The sequence below is a fragment of the Crinia signifera genome, chromosome 5 (assembly GCF_055691185.1).
Source record: "Crinia signifera chromosome 5, ASM5569118v1, whole genome shotgun sequence".
Taxonomy (NCBI): Eukaryota; Metazoa; Chordata; class Amphibia; order Anura; family Myobatrachidae; genus Crinia; species Crinia signifera.
The window spans coordinates 99,268,674-99,288,649 of NC_139221.1; positions in this window are offsets into that span (position 1 = coordinate 99,268,674).

Here is a 19,976-nt window from a genome sequence, read left to right on the forward strand (position 1 = left end):
AATTTGTGACATTTACAGAATCATCTAAAAGGACTTCTAAAACGCTAGAAGCCTAGGGATGACCTAGACATTGTGGCTATCACAGAGACATGGTGGAATGAGAACCATGGCTGGGACGTAGCTATACCAGGATACAATTTATTTAGGAAGGACAGAATGGGAAGAATCGGAGGAGGGGTAGCAATGTATGTAAAGAAAAACATAAATGCTACTTTAATACAAAACATTGAAGAACAAACTGAGGCCCTTTGGGTGACCATAGAAATGGGGGAGAAGGACATTATTCGTACTGGGGTCATCTATAGGCCACCAGGCCAGGGGCAGGATTTGGACAAGAGCCTATTGCTTGATGTCACTAAAATGGCTTTAAAGGGAGAAGTCATAATCATGGGAGACTTTAATCTACCTGATGTGAATTGGGAGGAGTCTTTTGCAAGATCATCTACAAGTGGCAAATTTCTAAATTCCCTACAGGGAGCCTCTCTCAAGCAATTGGTGAGGGAGCCTACTCGCAAAGACTCAATATTAGATTTAATACTCACAAATGGTGACAGGATATCAGACATATATGTGGGTGAGAACCTGGGATCCAGTGATCATCAAGCAGTATGGTTTATTATCAAGGCAGGGTCCAACTCCAGTCACACAAAAACTAAGGTGTTGGATTTTAGGAAGGCTGACTTTGCAAAAATGGGGAGATGTTTAAGCGACTCATTAGCGGATTGGATGAACTTGAAAGGAGTGCAGGAGAGGTGGAGAAAATTAAAAAGTGCAATACTAAAGGCAACGGACCTTTGTATCAAAAGGGTTAAGAAAAGTACCAGGAAAAGGAAGCCAGTGTGGTTTACAAAAGAGGTATCAACTAGTGTAAAAGCAAAAAAGATGGCCTTTAGGACATACAAGCAGACTCAAAATAATAATGACAAAGAAGTGTATCTTGCCAGACGCAAAGAGGCTAAGAAAGTGATCAGGCGTGCCAAGGCACAAGCTGAGGAGAAAATGGCTTAGTCGGTAGATAAAGGAAACAAAACTTTTTTTAAGTATATAAGTGAAAGGAGAAAATCAAATGGAGGAATAATAAGACTGCGGACAGACACTGAGAATTTGGTGGAGGCAGAGCCAGAGCCAGATTAAGGTCTAAATGGGCCTGGAGCTGAAAATGATCAAGGGCCTATTTTGCACAATAATAGGGGTTGTGGCCAGCACCTAATAGTGTGGGGGACGTGACCAGTGTTCTGGTTGGGTGGTCTGCTCATGGGTGTGTCTGTATTTATGTAAATGCTTTCAACTAATTATATATGCCTGGAAAAGGCAGGGGGCTGGCATAGGAAAAATGCAGGGAGATATATTGGCGGGTGCCCTCCAAATGTGCACCCGCAGGATGCCGATGTCCTAAGATACTTGCGGGGTGAGGCGGCACTCCAGTCATAAAAAAAATACTGAAAGCTGAAACTTGGTAGACAACATTTCAGCACCTTTTATGTGGTCACCTTAGTTTACCACACCTTATACAAATCATGCAACACAATAGTAACCCCCTTATACTGTATTCGACTCTTACACATTATGACATATGGAATGAGCAAAAATTCACACCAATTGAGCCAAAATTCACACTATGGCACACAGATTGAGTCAAAATTCACGTTATGCCACACAGATTAAGGCAAAATTCACATTTTGCCACATGGATTGAGCCAAAATGCACACTATAACAGGCAAACCAAACAGTGGCCCTCCTGCTGTTGTGAAAATACACATCCCAGCATGCCTTGACATAGTTTTAGCATTCCCTAATAGCAAAACTGTGGCAATGCATGGTGGGACTTGTAGTTTCACAACAGCTGGAGGGCCATAGTTTGGACATGCCTGCACTATACCAAACAGATTGAGCAATAATGCACAATATGCTTCATAAATAGGGACATTGTTTGCCAATGCGCGCATTAAAAATTTACACCATAATGCCCATTGCATGTTAAGCCACACACCATAATGTCCATTACGTATTATGCCAAACACCATAATGCCTATTAAAAATGATGCTACATAAGTGTTGCTTACCTACATGTTCATTGCCAGGGGTTCCATGTTTATTGCCAGGGGTTCCATGCTCATTGCCATGTGGGATTACATGCTCATTGCCAAGGGGGAATACATGTTTGTGGTAGCCGGGCAGAAATGACAGCCATTGACAGCAGGGCCAGATTAAAGCAGGGGCAAAAGGGGTCAGTACCCATGGGCCCCCTCTAGCTAGGGGCCCCCTGTGGTTGGCATGTATTTTTAACAAAAACATTATTATTATTATTATTATTTTTGCTAAAGGTTTGTGCATGGGAGTGGGGTAGTGCTGCAGCTTCATCTATCTGACAATGTGACAATAATTAATGGTGCTGAGCATCGGGAGCTGAGGCACACTGATTGCACAAGTGTGCAGTGCATTACTGGGAGTTGACTAAGCCCCATGACACTTTGCACAAGAGGGCAGAGGCTGAGAGGTTTATGCTGAGCTCTGAGTGGTGGAGCTCATTACATGCTTATCAGGCCTATGGAGGAGCAGCAGCAGCCTAGTCATGGGAGGGTTTTTAATCAGAGGCAGCACTGACACTGTGAGATCTCCTACAGTCCTACAGAGTAAGTAGTTACCCATTGATCAAGTTTATACTGTCTTTACTCTGTGTTTTGACAGTATAATATTCTCTCATGCAGTTTGTGGCCAGTAATGGAAAGTGCAAGGGGATCCCCCTGTCTAAAGTGCCCCGGGTCCCCAGAAGGCTTAATCTGGCACTGATTGACCTCCGGGCAGAGAGCAGGGGGCTGCCCGGCTGTATTCAGAGCACTGCATGTCCCGGCTATTTGAAATAACACCCCTTTCACACCAGAAAATGCAGGGACTTACCCGGGAATATGGTCCCAGGATCATGCTGGGACATTCTCGGACTGGCCCCTTTTACACGAGCCTAATCCCTACATTTTCTGGTGTGAGGGGGAGAGAAAACCACCGCCACCCCCCTTTAAACAAACAGCTATATCTTTGGAACCAACTGACCCATTTACATGTAGGCTTCGAATGATTTTGGTCCCGTGAAACTGGGCCGTTTGGTTCCAGAGAAATCTGAACAGCCATGAAATTACATTTCAGAAATGAAAAAAAAAATTGGTTTACCCACAATATCTCTAGAACCAATGTACCCATATGGACCAGGTATCAGATTAAAGGCCCAGCGATTTGGGTTCGACTGAGATCAACCTCGAGCTTCTGTGATGCCAGAGTGGGAACTGGACAACATTCCAGGTTTGCCTAGCGGTATCTCTGGTTCCCGGGGGGCTAGCGACACGGGGCTGGGCTCGTTGGAAAGCCCTGGCCCTCAGCTACAAAATGGGCCTATTTGTAGAGTGGGCCTGGAGCTGTAGCTCCATCAGGCCCATTGTTAATCCGGCCCTGGGTGGAGGGAGACAAGGCAATTGCAGATCATCTAAATAATTACTTTTGCTCTGTATTCACTATAGAAGGAGAAGGGAAGGGACCACAGTTAAGTTGCAAGGACATTCATAAAAATAAGGTAGATGGAGGTACATTTACTAGGGAGAAAGTCCTAACAGAACTTTCAAGACTGAAAGTGGATAAATCAATGGGGCCAGACGGAGTGCATCCAAGGATACTAAAAGAACTAAAAGATGTGTTGGTAGCGCCATTAACAGATTTATTCAACCAGTCACTAGATACAGGTGCAGTTCCAGAGGACTGGAGATAAGCAAATGTAGTTCCACTGCACAAAAGCGGAAGCAAAGAAGAAGCAAGTAACTACAGACCAGTGAGCCTTACATCAGTAGTAGGGAAAATAATGGAAACACTATTAAAAGAAAGAATAGTGGAATATCTTAAATTAAACAACTTACAGGATCCAAAACAGCATGGTTTTACTGCAGGGAGATCGTGCCAAACAAGTCTCATTGACTTTTTTGACTCCGTGACCAAAATACTAGATGAAGGGGGGGCTGTAGATGTGGCATATCTAGACTTTAGTAAGGCATTTGACACTGTCCCACATCGCAGGCTGCTAAATAAACTTGAAAGTGTGGGATTGGATTATAAAACAATTAAATGGATAAGAACCTGGTTGCAGGATAGGAAACAGACAGTTGTCATAAATGGAGTGCATTCTATGGAGGGACATGTTACCAGTGGAGTACCCCAGGGATCTGTACTTGGACCAGTGCTCTTTAATATCTTTGTTAGTGACATTGCAAATGGTATTGAAGGGAAAGTATGCCTTTTTGCAGATGATACAAAGATATGCAACAGAGTAGACACACCAGGAGGGGTAAATCAAATGACTGATGATCTAAGTAAACTTGAGAATTGGTCAAGAGAATGGCAACTACAGTTTAATGCTAAAAAATGCAAAATTATGCACTTGGGACTCAAAAACCCAAAGGCTCAATATAGTATCAAGGGTACTATAATGGAAACTACTGAGGAGGAAAGAGATCTAGGAGTCACTATTTCAAGTGACTTAAAGGCAGGGAGGCAATGTAACAAAGCAATGAGGAAGGCTAGTCAGATGCTTGGTTGCATAGGGAGAGGAATCAGTAGCAGAAAAAAAGACGTAATAATGCCACTTTATAGGTCATTGGTACGACCTCACCTGGAATACTGTGTCCAGTTCTGGAGACCATATCTTCAGAAGGATATAAATACATTGGAGAGTGTACAAAGAAGGGCAACTAAAATGGTTCATGGCCTACATCACAAAACTTACCTGGATAGACTAAAAGATCTTAACATGTACAGTTTGGAGCAGAGAAGGGAAAGGGGGGACATGATAGAAATCTTCAAATATATCAAGGGTTTTAACATAGTACAGGTGGGAAATTTTCTTCAAAGGAAAACAAGTAATAAAACACGAGGACATGCACTGAAACTGGAGGGAGGTAGGTTCAGGGGAAATGTTAGAAAGAATTACTTCACAGAAAGGGTAGTGGATAAGTGGAATAGCCTCCCATCAGAGGTGGTAGAGGCTAAGACAGTAGAACAATTTAAACATGCTTGGGATAGGCATATGAATATCCTTACAAAGAAATAAGGATTAAAAAGGGTTGAGTTTACCTGAAGGGTAAAAAAGGGGCAGACTAGATGGGCCAAATGGTTCTTATCTGCCGTCAAATTCTATGTTTCTATGACTTTCTTATACTCAGGGCACCACTCCACTATTGTATATATCGATTCTGTTTCCATCCCCTTGCCAACAATGGTTTTGTGGAAAAGACTGCCTTGCATTTTATACAATAATTATAAAACATATACAGATTGAGCATGATTAAGGGGTCTGCTTAGGATTAGGGTGTAGGCAAAAAATACTTGCTCGGGTCAGTTAGATACAGATAAAGATAAAGTGGCAATCTTCGGAGCTCGGTGGCTCTGTTGTCAGGTTATAATGCACATTATAACCTGACGATGGAGCCGTCGAGCTCCGAAACGTTGTAGACCACACATGAAGTAAACAGTCCAGACTTTACTTCAAGCACAGTGTCTCTGAATGTCGCTTTATCTTTATCTGTGTGTGTGTATATATATATATATATATATATATATACACTAGTGGTGGATCCACCAAGGGGTGGTCGCCCTGGGGCCCCACACATCAGGGTCCCCCACACTCCAGGTGGGTGGGTTTGTAGGCAGTGGGGTCCAGGCAGCGCAGGGCTGCCAGGGGGTCCCTGCGGCACCTGGACAGTCAGCGACCTGCTCTCTTGTCACACTGTCTCCGGGGGACCTACCTTGCTCTCGTCGCCTGATCACCATGTGTCCCAGGTGCCATGAAGTGGCCGTGCCTGTGCAGCAGCTCTGACTCTGATGGGCAGCGAGAGGGGGTGAGAAGAGGGGGCCCCACAACTTTTGTTGTCCAGGGCCCCACAGACCTTAATCTGGCCCTGTATATATATATATATTTATATATATACATACCAATGAAATAACAGATACTTGCTGCAATTAAAAAGCTGTTGTATTTCTGTACTTTTACGTGTTGCCTATGAGGCTTTTATATTAAAATCATATTGTATTTTAAAAATTGTGTAATTTCTGGTAGCGCACTCTGAACTCTTACCTTTTTCATTTCTAAACCCACCTGGGTCCCGCCTAACAGGGGATCCTCAGAGTTGCTGCAACACAATTGTTGTGCGCGGTTTTGGGCACCCTTTTGTCTCTTTTATATATATATATATATATATACACAATGAAGTACCTGCACTCGCACTCACCAGAATACAATACAGGGGTACCCTAGGTAAGTACCGGAAGTTAAGACTTCTGGATAACGGAGCCATTCTATTCACTATAGTATGGATCTCAACTTATCCAATAAAGCAATATATCATGTCCAAAAGGATTAACTACATTCTGTAGTAAGGCATAGTACATTTAGATACGACCTAATATATGGGATGCATACAATTAAAGATGGCCACCGTATGGAACGCACTCCCGGCGCGTATGGAACGCAAGCCGGAAGTCTAGAAGTCCGAGCTATGCGGGAGCGTACTAGGCATCTGTAAATTCACAGGGCTATCATGTGGAATGCACTTCCGGCTTGTTTGAAACGCAAGCCGGAAGTACAGAAGTCCGGGTAATGTAGGAGCGTACTCGGCATCTACAATATAGGGGAAGGATCGAGGTCCACCCCTATATTGAACCCATACCAGTGGCGCACTACGGCATATTATTAAGACAACATCTTAAATACCCGGGATACGGCCCCTAGGTAGATGTTAGACACCGGGCTGCACTAGGGCATCATGGGTAATGGGAGGATGTGACATCATCCACCTCCCGCTATAAATTCAGATCAGGAATTTACCTCTCATTGTGGTGAATTTTCCTGTAGGAGAAGGAGCTTATTTAGGAGGTAAGGTGTGACACTTCTTTCAGTCACCAAATTGACTTTATCCTTGCTATGTAAACCCGGTCCTATTGTTAATACCTGGTCCATTAATTTGCATCTGTTTTTTTTTTTTTTTAAAGTTAATAGTAAAAATATTTTATCAATATGAAGTATGTTATATAGTTGAACTTATATAATTTTATGTAAAATTTACATGTGTCATATATGACTTTTATTATTAAGAATTTTTTAATCAGTCTATCAATTATTATACAATGAAAACATGTCTCTGTATGAATTGTTTTTAGGACTCATCTGGTGCTATCTGTATTGGATAATAATTCAGTATAAGTCTTCACTTAAAAAAATTGGTATGTGCTATATATTATTAATTTTCACTTATTGTTCACAAATAAATTAAATAATTCTAAGAAAACTTATTCACAATCCTTAGGTCCAGCACTGAATGCTTAGGAGATATATAAAAAAATTTTTTCAGAGAATTGGGTATGTAATTTACTATTTTTAGAAGTATACCACTGGTACAGTTCCAGGGATGGTAATAGAAGCCTCTCTTAATTATAGGCTTACACATTACAACTCTAATCCCCACTGAGGAAAGCTACCTTGGGATCCCCTTAGAGAATTAGGGCGGTTAGCAGATCCAGTTCCAGGTTGGTGCACTTTCACTAATCACCCTATCACTATATAATGGTAAAAAGTAAAAAATAAGAATTAAAGAGTAATACCACATGTTTAATTCTAAATATTGGAATTTTTAGGAAAATTTATTTTAACCTTCTAAGGACGAGGTATAACACGTCTGGATAGTCATTGGAAGGTATTAGTCCGGTATTCCATCACTAAAAATCACTTTATCACTAAAATGATAGTATGGAAGTTAAAAAGCACTATAGTGTACAATCAATTTAATATATTAAGAAATAAATAATGTTAAAAGCCACACAGTTAATTCATTCCTTCACCATTCTCACCTCCACTCACTTTCTTTCTTTAATCCTATTTTATCTTCATAATTTTTATTATATTAATGATATTATCAACTTTGTATAAAGATAATCCATGTTTCACCATATATATATTGAAGTATTGTCTGTATTTGTAGAATTTGAACTATTTCCCCTGATGAAGTCTATATTAGACGAAACGCGTTGGAACATTGTTTGAACCATATAAGAGTTGAATAAAGAACCTCTTGGAAATCCAACGTTTTTGGTTTTATGAACATGGATGTGACACATGGACATTTGATCTAGGTGCTATACCACCATTTGGGAAGTATATTGTGGGTTTTGTTTCCTAGCCCTCAGGAAACCTGGTGGTTAAGCAGCCGCAATTGGAATTTAAAGTTGTTTAAAGTTGTTCCAATTTTTATTGTGCATATAAACGCGAGAGGAGTATTGGGGATAATATATATATATATATACACAATGAAGTACCTGCACTCGCCAGAAGACAATACAGAATACAGGGGTACCCTAGGGTCACACCGTGGTGTGCCATATACAGTCTAAGTTTCCACTAGGGAAAAAGAGCACTCGTCTGGCAAGTGTTTAAAAAAACGTATTATTTATTTTAAAGATGAAAAAAAACCAGCAAAGATAAGAAAAAATTCTTTTGACATACCAAGTGAAGCTGTCAAGAAAAAAGGTCCGACGTTTCGATCCTTCTTAGGATCTTTTTCAAGGAAGTTAACAACAAGGGTCAATATCCATACAAAAGTCAGCAGGAGTCAGCAATCCAGAGGTCTGTCTGTGAAAGCTACCAGAGACCTGGTAGCTGTCACAGACGTGGACAGAGCCATGGACGCCGGGGACAGAGCTATGGACACCGGAGATAGAGCCGGGCTGCCGCGGAGTCCCTAGGCTAACTACACTAGGCAGCCGTTGGGCTGCTGCGGAGTCACTATGCTAACTACGCTAGGCAGCTGTTGGGCTATGCTGACAGCTAGCTCCCTGCACATTCCAGCATTAGCGGTCTGTCAACAGGCAACAACCACTGAGTGGGGTGGCTGGAGCTATCTGCTGTGGGAATCCTTGCCGGCTTCAGAGAGACACGTTTCATCCAGGTCTCAGGTATATCTCCACCTATGGCATTATTCCATCATTGAGGCTGTGATGAGGAGAGCTGATTGAAGAGCATATACCAATTGCATTCAGTTGGGGACAATCACACTGGATAATAACACAAGGGAGTGTATGTATATGTTTACATTCTTTATTTTTACATTTTAATTCTTGTGTAATAATGTTAAAAATGTATACTGAATATATATATATATATCTATATATATATCTATATATAGATATATATATATATATATATATACACACAATAACTGTGTCAGCCCGGCACTCCTTGCATACAGGTAGCTGCTGCCGCGGGTGCCCTCCGGCGCAATGGATAGACTGTGGTACAGAAACAAGCAGAAGCACTCCTGCGGTCTTAGAAAACAAACTTTACTTTAAGTGAAACACGACGTTTCGGGGCTACAAAACCCCTTCTTCAAGGTATAACAATACCTTGAAGACGGGGTTTTGTAGCACCGAAACGTTGTGTTTCACTTAAAGTAAAGTTTGATTTCCAAGACTGCAGGAGTGGCGCTATACTTGTGAGATTTTGTCAGATTTGACCCAATTCAGATGGATTGGGCCAATTTATCTGGCAAAATCTGATGTGCCTGTCTGACAAAATCGGATGTGTCTGATGCTGTTCCCATGTGCATTGGGTCTAATCAAGAGATTGATCCTCCTGCACATAGGATAAATCTCAAGTCAATCAGGTCCAACTTGTCCCTCAGACAAGTTGGACAAGTGTAAGGGGGCTTAAGGTATATGTACAGGGGTAAACCTCTGTTCATATTTATCTATTTTGGTTACAAGTTATCTACATAAACTGACTTATACCCCTATTACACTGCCGCACCGGATCAGCGGCGGTGTAAATGGGACACGTACAGTAGGAGCAAGTTTCATCTTTGCTCCTTTGGTCATGGCTAGCCATGGCTATTCTATTGTTCTCAGCTGCAATACAATACGTATTGCAGCTGAGAACAATAGAATAGCCATGGCTAGCCATGGCCAAAGGAGCAAAGATGAAACTTGCTCCTACTGTAGTGTCCCTTTACATGGGACTTCTACCCAGGTCAGGACTTGGGTAGAACAAAGCTAGGACCTGGGTAGAGGGTGGTGTAAATGGGTACGCCGGGTCATAATAATGCTACTTACACTGTACTTCACACACCAGCGACTACAGCGAGTGACTGACAGCACATTCAAATAGACCACACAACCGGTCTTTCCGTAGCTCTTTAACCCCGTCAATGCTGACCTGATCATATCTGTGACAGCACAGCATGCTGGCCAAGCAGCACACTGACTCTCAGGAAGGGACTCCTCCAGCTCCCAACTTTCCTGCCTGCACTGCTGCTGCACTCCTCTCCCCTCCCTCTCCAGGCACTACTGACTGCTGCCCTAGAAATAAAACTCCTTGCCTAAGGAGAAGCCGCCTCCTGTCTTCATTTGAACAAAGTGAAGTACGGGTGTACTTCCCGCAGATTGCGTCTCTGCTACACCAGCAGGGGGGGAGAGGAACAGCGGGTGCCTGCCGCAAATGGGGTCGCTGGGGGTGCAGTGGCGCGGGCAATCTGCAACACCAGCAGGGGGGCAGCGGGCGCCTGTCGCGGATGGGGTCGCTGGTGGGGGGGGGGGGCTCCAGGGAAGGGGGGTGCGGGCGGCCAAAGATTGCCACTGACGACAAGCAGGGTAGGCAGCGGGCCTTAAAGCCGGGCAGTTGGCGAGTGTCGGGGGGGCCGGGGAGGCGGGGGGCTATTGGCATGCAGCTCACCTGCTCCCTGCTGGGATTAATTCCATCCTGGGACCTGGTAGCCTGGTGCTGCTTTCTTCCTTCTATCCTCGGCGGCCCAGTACCACCCTCCAGCAGGCTTGCCTACCCTCCCGCAATCAGCGGGAGGCTCCCGACTTTTACCTGAGCCTCCCGCTGCCCCGCAAAGCTTACCCATTCTCCCGGTTTTTAGGGTCCCTGCTTTGAAGTCCGTATTGCGCATGCGCGCGTCCGGACAGATGCGGGGCTTGCAGATGTACAGCACAGCCGGCCACCGCAGGGTTGTGTGGGTAGCGGGGACTGTCACTGTGCGTGCTGAGAAGCTGCTTCCGGGCATTATTATGAATGTGAGGAGCCTGCTGCCGGGAGCTCCCTTCAGTGAGCCTGGCCCCGCCCACCACACTGACAGAGTGGGCTCCGTGCAGTAGCTCAACCATCCCTGCTCTTCCTGCTGAGGCTGCCTGCCCCCACCACACTGATAGTGGGCTCAACCAGCCCTGCTCTTCATGCCTGCTGAGACTGTCTCCCCCTAGCCTCCGTGAATCAGCCTTCCTGTCCAGCTCAGCCCTGCTCTTCCTGCTTGCTGAGGCTGCCTACCTCCACCACCACACTCCCAGGCCTGCTACCTGCACTTCACAGGAAGGATCATCAACAAAGATGGGTTAGTGCTGTATGTACAGGGGATTGAAGGCTGTGTGTAATGTGATAGAAGAGGGGAGTGCAATGTATATTTTTTTATAGTGATGCTGTGTGTACTTGGTGTTTTATGGGGGGGGGGGGGGGATGGGCTATGTATACCAGGTGTCATAAGGGGGAGCTGTGTATGATGTAGGATGGTGCTATATATGTATACTGGGTGTAATATGGAGGGGCTGTGTATATTGTAGTATGGTGCTATGTATACTGGGTGGAATATGTGGAGGGGGGCTGTGTGCAGTTATAGTGGACTCTGGTGCTGTTTACTGGGTGTAATATGAGAAACGGTGGCTATGTGTAATGTATATGGGGCTGTGTATACTGATGTGTAATATGGGGGGCTGTGTATAATGTAATGTGGGGCTGTATGGGAAAGCTGTCAAAATCCCAGCTCTGGAATCCTGACTGGCAGCCTGAATACCAGGGCCGGAATCCAGACACCAGCAAAGAAACCGGGCCGGAATATCAACATCCAGTATCCTGATGGTAAGTATGCTGTGGGTGATGTAGCATTAGGTCGGGGGCATGCAGCACCTGGAATCTCCCTGAAACTGTTTTTCAAAAGTAGGCAAGTATGCCCTCCAGTGGCCCTGCATATATTATACTTACCCCTCAGAAGTCCCTCACCATCCTCTCTGCACCGCAGACACAAATCCCTCACAAATGGCCGTCATGGCTGTTTCCAAGTGATTTGTTTCTGCATAAGGCCAGAATCCATTTTCTGTCAGAGAGAAGGGGGCCCGCAGCAGAGATTGCATATAGGTCCTCTCCTTAAATGCCCCTGACAGGATATGCATTTTCTAATGTCAAGTAAGATGACCCTATTGATCTATTTTTTATAAAATATGGTCTTACAAAAAAAAAAAAAATATGGTCTAATAAACAAAAAAACATTTTTAGTAAAAAGAATAAATCAAGGTTACTGGAGATCTACTGTAGTTAAGAGACATATACTTAGGTAACAGGAAGAAATCTGATGCAATACTCCCTCTTGAGGAATTTTGTGGTATCTGGAACATGTGTATTTAAAATATTAATGTATTTGAGAATTACTGTAGGGAAAAAAAAACTAAAATTATATAATTATGACCGTTTCTAAATTCCATGTGCAATTTCATAGTATTTGAAGGTAAGTAAAAATCCACTACTCTTTTCATGTTTCTTTAACAGTATTTTAAGGCCCCCATACATTTTTCATCCAATTCCGAGCTGAAACGAGGTATCAGATAAAAAGTGGCCATATCACATACATTTTCCTCTGACTCTGATCCAAGGCACAGCTCAGATAGGAGTTGAAGATAGTCATGGCTGCCATGAATATTTATTGCAATCTGAGGCAAAAAATGGGCACATCCGACAGCATTTTTACACCTCTGATCCGATCGCACACAACAGCTTAGATGAGTCCACTGACTCCGACCTTGGACAGACCCATCCACACGCCCAGCAGCAACAATGTAGCAGCAGAACCCACCGGCAGCCTGTTTTTTATATATTTATATTTTATTGGATTACAAATCGGATTGCAAGTAGGTACCAGCATCCATCATACCCTATGCAAATGTTTGCAAACACTGTCCACCAATGTATCACACTGTGTAGCATCCACAATGGTCATCTACCACCCATACCCTTCAGAGCACATGTGCAGCCTTCCTTGTCCCAAAGTGGGTTTGATGCCCATCCTTATTAACTGCCACTGCACCCCTGATGTGTCACATTGTTTTCTGCTATCCCAAAGTGTCTCTAACCTGTGGATGCCCATTCTGATTACCTGCCATGGCATCCCAAATGTGTCACATTGTTTTCTGCTGTCCCAAACTGTTGATGGTTAATGATCGCACACTTCTTTAAAATCAAATTTGGTACTTGTGTACTAGGACGGCGCCCACGATAATTAGTCACCCGATTTTTTATTGCATCGCATGCCATACACCCGATGGCATGCGATGCGATTTTGACCCATATACGATATTAAATTGTATAAGCACCCTAACAGAGCTTCAAACAGATGACGTGTACCAGCCGACCTTATGGTACTATGTCATGATGATTCTAGTTGAGAAAGAGCCGGCATGAACGTCAAACGAACATCCAGTAGCCAGATACCTCAAGTTAGTCACCAGACTCTCCTCAGGCAATATGGCCCTCTGCATCTTGGTATCCTGCCTCTGAATATAGGGAGTCCCCAGGGCCAGTAACTGCTGGAATGTAACCTCATCCATTCTCAGGTAGTTTCGATAGTCCTCTGGGTTATTCTGCTTAATTTCAGTATGGAGAGACATGTGAGAGAGTGTTACTCTTCTTCAGCCAGGCCTTTGTCCAGCATGACATGACCTCTGTTTCTGAGCTGTGTCATGTCTCCCCTTCAGAAAGCCATAGGCTAGGAGGAGCTCTTAGCTATAGGGATCCGTGACTGAAACACTTTGTTGAGACAAGCCACACAAAGCAGTGCACAGTTGCAATGTGGAATGCTCGGTAAGTGCAAACCAGCCTCACTAATCACAAAACAGAGTTTCAAATAGCTGCTGATTATATATGTTCTTTTAGCCCAACCCACCAGAAAAATCTGACCTTGTTAAAAATGTCCTTTTATGTACAGTATATCGCATCAAATGTATCTGAGAACGATAAATCAGATGCAACATATCAGAAGTCAAAAAACCACTGAAATACAAAATCGTAATCGCATTACTTCCAGAAAGCTGCCGGGAAGATTGGAAGTAAATCGGATACAACTTTTAGTTCAGATAACTCAATAGTGTTGAGATTAATCCCTGGAACTCCAAGAAATCCACAGAACAATAGGATTGCAGGTGAATACTGAATATTTAATAATGACCACTGAAAACACAGGATATATTCTGGAAACACAGTAGGTACAAAACAGGAACAGGTATCAGAGCTCACCAAGCAACATACTGGGTATGGTAATGCAAAGGCTGGATAACAAAACATAGACTGCAGTGCAGGGCATCGGCTGTAGGGAGAGTCACAGGATGCAGATCGGTACAGAAGCAGTGCAGAACATCAACAGGAGTCCAGGGCATGAGCTGAAGTGCAAAACAGAGGCTGGAAAAACTTCCTCCAACACCAGGAACAGTCAAAATATGACCACCTCTGAGTGCTGGTATCAGACAGACTAGAAAGGCAGCTCACAAGTGTCCACAGTGAGCTGATTACCTCAATCACCAGGCACCTGATTCCCAAGAGTCTACAGTCAGTACAGCAAATCCAAATTACCAAAGTGCCTTCTACAGAGGTGAAGGGTCCAATCCTTGTAGAATATAGGATAAAGATACCTTTATAAGCTTACATCTAACCCCAGTTTGTGTGAGTGACCTTACGCCCAACCATTTCACAACCCCTTGGCTTTAAACAAAAAAAAACACTTATTAGAAAAATTAGAAGTAATAACACAATTTTTTTTATTTTATATTCTTCGCATCGCAAATCCGAGCACATTATTGTGATAAGGAAAAATCACCTACAAAGAGTTTGGTACGTCTGTGAATTAGTTCACATCACCTTCCCCTGACAATGATTAAAAGAAACTGAGATAGGAGTGTTGGCTTCACAAAGTTGTGTGAGATTGGTACGCCATCAGATTAAAGAATATACACAAAATTACAAAATTAAGTTTGATATAAACAATACACGTCACATTGGTTGCATTTTGTTGCTTTTACATCATTAGAGTACCCACACAGACAATTGCCCAGAAAATCAGGTTCCCGCTTTGAAACTATAGCTGGAAAGGAGTGGTATCCAACAAAAAACACATAATTGTTATTATATTTTTTAATTTGCGCCTAATGTTTGTGGATTGGGTACATTTTAGATAGCTGCGTCAATTACAGGCTGCTGCTTTAGGAAAATATAATGCAAAGGATGGCACACTTAATAGTACAAAGGATTGAGTCAGCGTGATAGGAGTCAGTGGTGCTTTCTATACCCTACAAAAGCATTGCAGTCTCCTCATCAGCTGATGATATATAGGGGGACATTTACTAAAGGCAATTTGTAAAAAATTAGGTGTATTTGTATACAGAAATACACTTATTTTTGACATTTACTATCCCGAAAATATGGCAATTTGTAGTCGTATTGATGTGCTATCAATACGAATACGAATTGCCATATTTTCGGGATAGTAAATGTCAAAAATAAGTGTATTTCTCGATACAAATACACCTATTTTTTACAAATTTCTTTTAGTAAATTTCCCCCATAAACTCACTCAGCACACATACAGTGTATAGTCACTGGCATGGAGTTTACATGAATATTATATTATCACCTGGTCCAGAATTTGCATATAAGTTCATACCTCCCAACTGTCCTGATTACAGTGGAAAAGTCCCGCTATTTGGAGACCGTTATCTCTTCCACGAGTGGCAGTGTCCCATTTGGGGTAGCCAGAGATCACTGCTGCTCTGCTCTGTACAGAACAGCGGTGATCGCTGAATCTCTTCAGTGCAGGAAGGAGGGAGGAAGGGCATGGAGGGAGCCGGGGCTGCCCAGCTGCTAGGGAATCACGTCCAAACAATGGCTCCACACCGAGCCACGCCCACCCAGTAGCTCCGTCCCCTTTTTGAGCTCCCAATTTCAGGGTTTCAACTGCTGGGAGATATGCAAGATTTATTGACTGGGAGGGTTCAGTTTGATGAAATCGGCAACTGAGCAGGGGTCATAGAAGACTCCAAGAACTCTGCAGATTACACTGAAGCACTGATGGTCCCTGCAGTAAAAGATCAGTGAACACTGAAGGGAGCCATGCATTTTGGACCTTATTCTGATTGACTCGCAAGGCTGCGAGTCCATCAGACGCCGCCCGCTGCATGCCGTGGGTGCACGCACCCTGCGTCTACACATGCCCAGAAACGCACCTGCCCATGCGCAGATGCAAAACATCGGTCCTCCATGCAAATGGAGCAAACTGATCAGAATAAGGTCCTATGTGTTCTCTATGAAGATGCTTAGAGAAATCAAAGTATTTTGTGTCTGACTTTCTAACTTGGACGCCCATTACATCCCAGCCTGTAACTGTTATACTATATAACACATTCCAGTTGGTCTGAAAAAGCAAGATGCTCCCAGGTCTAATCATTCTATATAAAGTTGGATCTGATTTGCATTTGGAGCATTAAAGATGCACCCCATTATAGTGGCCGAGTTCTGGAAAAGTCTTTATAATGTCCGACTTTGTGTGACTTTTCCGGGCTTCCATTACATCCCGGCCATGATATTAGACTCCAATGTTGGCAGACTCTTTGAGATTCTCCTCTGGAGGTACAGTATTTATTACAAAAATAGAGTGAATACAAATTAATGTAACACAATAACACCATTTAATGAAACATAAACATTGACTGTATAATAGATAAAATCAGAGAGTTCCTGACACAGACCTAGCCACTGGCCCCAATCGCAAGATGGGTGAGGTCATCACTCTCAACACGTTTCATCCTTTTGTCAACTGCTGTATTTCAACAGGAGGGAGTCTATGATCAAAGTTTTGTGGTTGACATTTTTAAATACTTTTCCCAAAAAAAATCCACCATGTTCCACACCCCCCACCACCCCAACTTTGAGAGAGAAAAAAGTCATGAGAAAAATGAATACTGATTTCTTGCTATATATTGGCATGCCTATAATTGTTGTAGGGTATGCTATGCATATGGTCCGGTACAAGGTTCTTAAGCATCAGGCAAAACTTGAGTTTGCTGCTGATACCACCACCCTCACACTGGTATTGACTCTCCTGAACGTTAGGTGTGTGCGGAGGTGGTGTCTTAGCAATTCAATGCTTGCCTTTTGCATAAACTTCAATAACGATGGCTTTCTGAGTCATCCTTAATTTTGTGAATATCAGACTCAGGGGCGTCCCCAGGGTCAGATTAAGGTGTGTCTGGGGCACTTAAGATAGGGGGCCTGGGGGCGTGGCCTGGAGTGACCAGGAGCAGACGCGTCTGCTGGCTCTCCCACCTAACATCCTGATAAATCCTTTGTAAGCGGCGATACCTCTTTCAGACCGGCACTACGGCTGAGGTAACATCTACTGAACCCGCTGTGGCTATCCAGCTGGATTTCCCTGGTCTCCAGCTCCATCTGCGGCCCGATATTGACCACGGCTGTCCCGTCCTTGTGGTGCTCCAGTGTGTGCTGAAGGCTGTCATGGGACGTTTGGCTGAATGAGTTTTGCCCTCCTGCTTGCTTGCTGTGCGGCCGTGCTGCAGGACTACCCTGAAGTCTGCCAGCGATATTTGCTGGTTTGTACCAGACTCTCCTGAGCATTCCCCTGTCATTTGGCTGCGACACCCCGAGAGCGAGGTGAGGCCATGGCCATTTTGAGGCCTCATGGAACAGTTTTCTCTGTAAGTGACTGACATACTGAGCGTGCCATGGGTGTTTCTCATATCCTTCATTCTATTTGGGCATCGTCCCAGAGACTCCTTAATCAGCTTGAGGTGATACACTTGAATACTTTTTCCCCTGTAACTAACTCTGGTGGAGGGCTTAAGGATGATACACCTGATGGAGGGCTCAACGATGATACACCTCCTCCCTATACTTCTGTACACTATATACTTTATGTTTTGAAAATATAGATGAAGGTTCCCTCTGCTTCTTATAATGTTGTGACAGGGGAAGACAAAAGGGCAACTTTTCCTTAAATTAGGGCACTCCAGTGTTTCCTGTAAATCCTAAATCTATGCTCACCCTTGCGACACTCCAGAATGGGGTTAAGTCTACTATATCTACCTGCGGTGACTCTCCACTTCACATTAAGCATGCACTTATGTGTGATGATGTCCTGCTTCTTTTTTATGACTTTACCAGTGTTGCAGGCTTACTACAACTCTATAGCTACATCCTACCTGAAGGCTGCAATGTTCCTACCGATATCACCTTTAATCCTGATGACCCTATCAAAACCTCCATCACTCAATCCTGCTGCATGTGGAGATATCTACTCTGGAGGGTACGGGGTTGGGACTGGAACTCTGGTTATCTCATATAGCCACGTTCACAGATGGCCAGACTGATGCTCTACTAATATCATATTATAGTCAACTATTGAGAGGATTCTTTTCTAAATGCTTTCGTTAAGTTTTTTTCATGTATATGTCACTGTATTTTATCCATCCTGTTTTAAGTGAATATCACTGTCTGCTTATGTGTATTATGCAAACTGCTTATTTGAAGGATTCCAATACAAACTGGTGTTCTATTCTACACGTCGCTGGTGGGAGAGCCAGATCATCCCAGTCTGGAACCATTAGTATTTTGTCCCCATGTTTGGGTAATTAGGGGTGGTCTAGATAGATAGTGGGTGAGTGTTGGGATAGGGGGAGATAAGACGTTAAGGTATCCAGGTATGCCTGTGTTGGGGTAGGTTATACAGGGTGGGGGGTTAAGGGGAGGTTTGTTTTGTGCATTTTATTTTAAGCTTGACATGTCACTGTTAGTATCCTATACTGTTATCACATCCATAACTATTTATGCTGAGCGACTTTGTATATTATACTATGCTAAGACGGTCACCCATACACTCCTACTCTTCTATAATTGTCAGCTGCCCGAATGGCTCCTTTGGGCAATTCCGTTTTCAGAACTTTTACAGGATCTCTGTTCAATACTGTCTACATGTTACAAATACCTGCTTGTACTTTAGACTTATGCCAAGTATATATTGATGTGTCTGCCTATTTGTTTGTTTGAAATATTGTTTGTTTGTTTGATATATTGAAAAATCAATAAAAAAATTATTGAATTAAAAAAAAATAGGGGGGCCCAGGTAGAAAGGGTGGGCGTATATTAGATTGTGTATACCTCCCAACATGACCCATTCCGTGTATTGTCCTACTTGAATTCCAACTGGTAGGTTTTGCTGCTGCATAAGAGGAAAAGCTAGTGATGTCAGGGTGCTCCAGCCAGGGTGGGGGCACCTGACCAAGGGGGGCCCAGGGTACAGTATGCCCTACACACACACAGACACACACACACACCCTCCTTGGTGCTTCCCAGATTCTGGAGCTCTGAGGCATCTGCCTAAAGTTGCCCAATGGTAGAGCCAGCCCTAGGCCGCACCATACAACATGCACCAATTGAACGTGTTTACCAGGAGCTGCAGCTTATGAAATCTATGGGTAAATTGTGCTGCCATTATTTCAGGAAACATCAACCTATGCTATGCATGATGTACCGGCTCATGGAGCAGGCGTGCAGTGACTATAAATTGTCCCGGACGAATGCCCAGGTTCGCACGGGCCTGAGGGCTGCCTCATTTAGGGCACAGTGACCTGGGCCTAATGCCCAGGGAATCTGACTTCCCCAGGGTCCTGCTGCCTGGAAGTTGCTCTTTTACAGCATTTTGCCAGCAATATTCATAATGTATTTAAAAATTTTACTTTAGAAAATGACAGAGGGAACATTTATTATTTCTGCAGTTAATCTTCAAATCAATAGTATAACAATTACAATGATATTTTACTGTAATTTCACAAGTTTGTAATGATTACTATAATG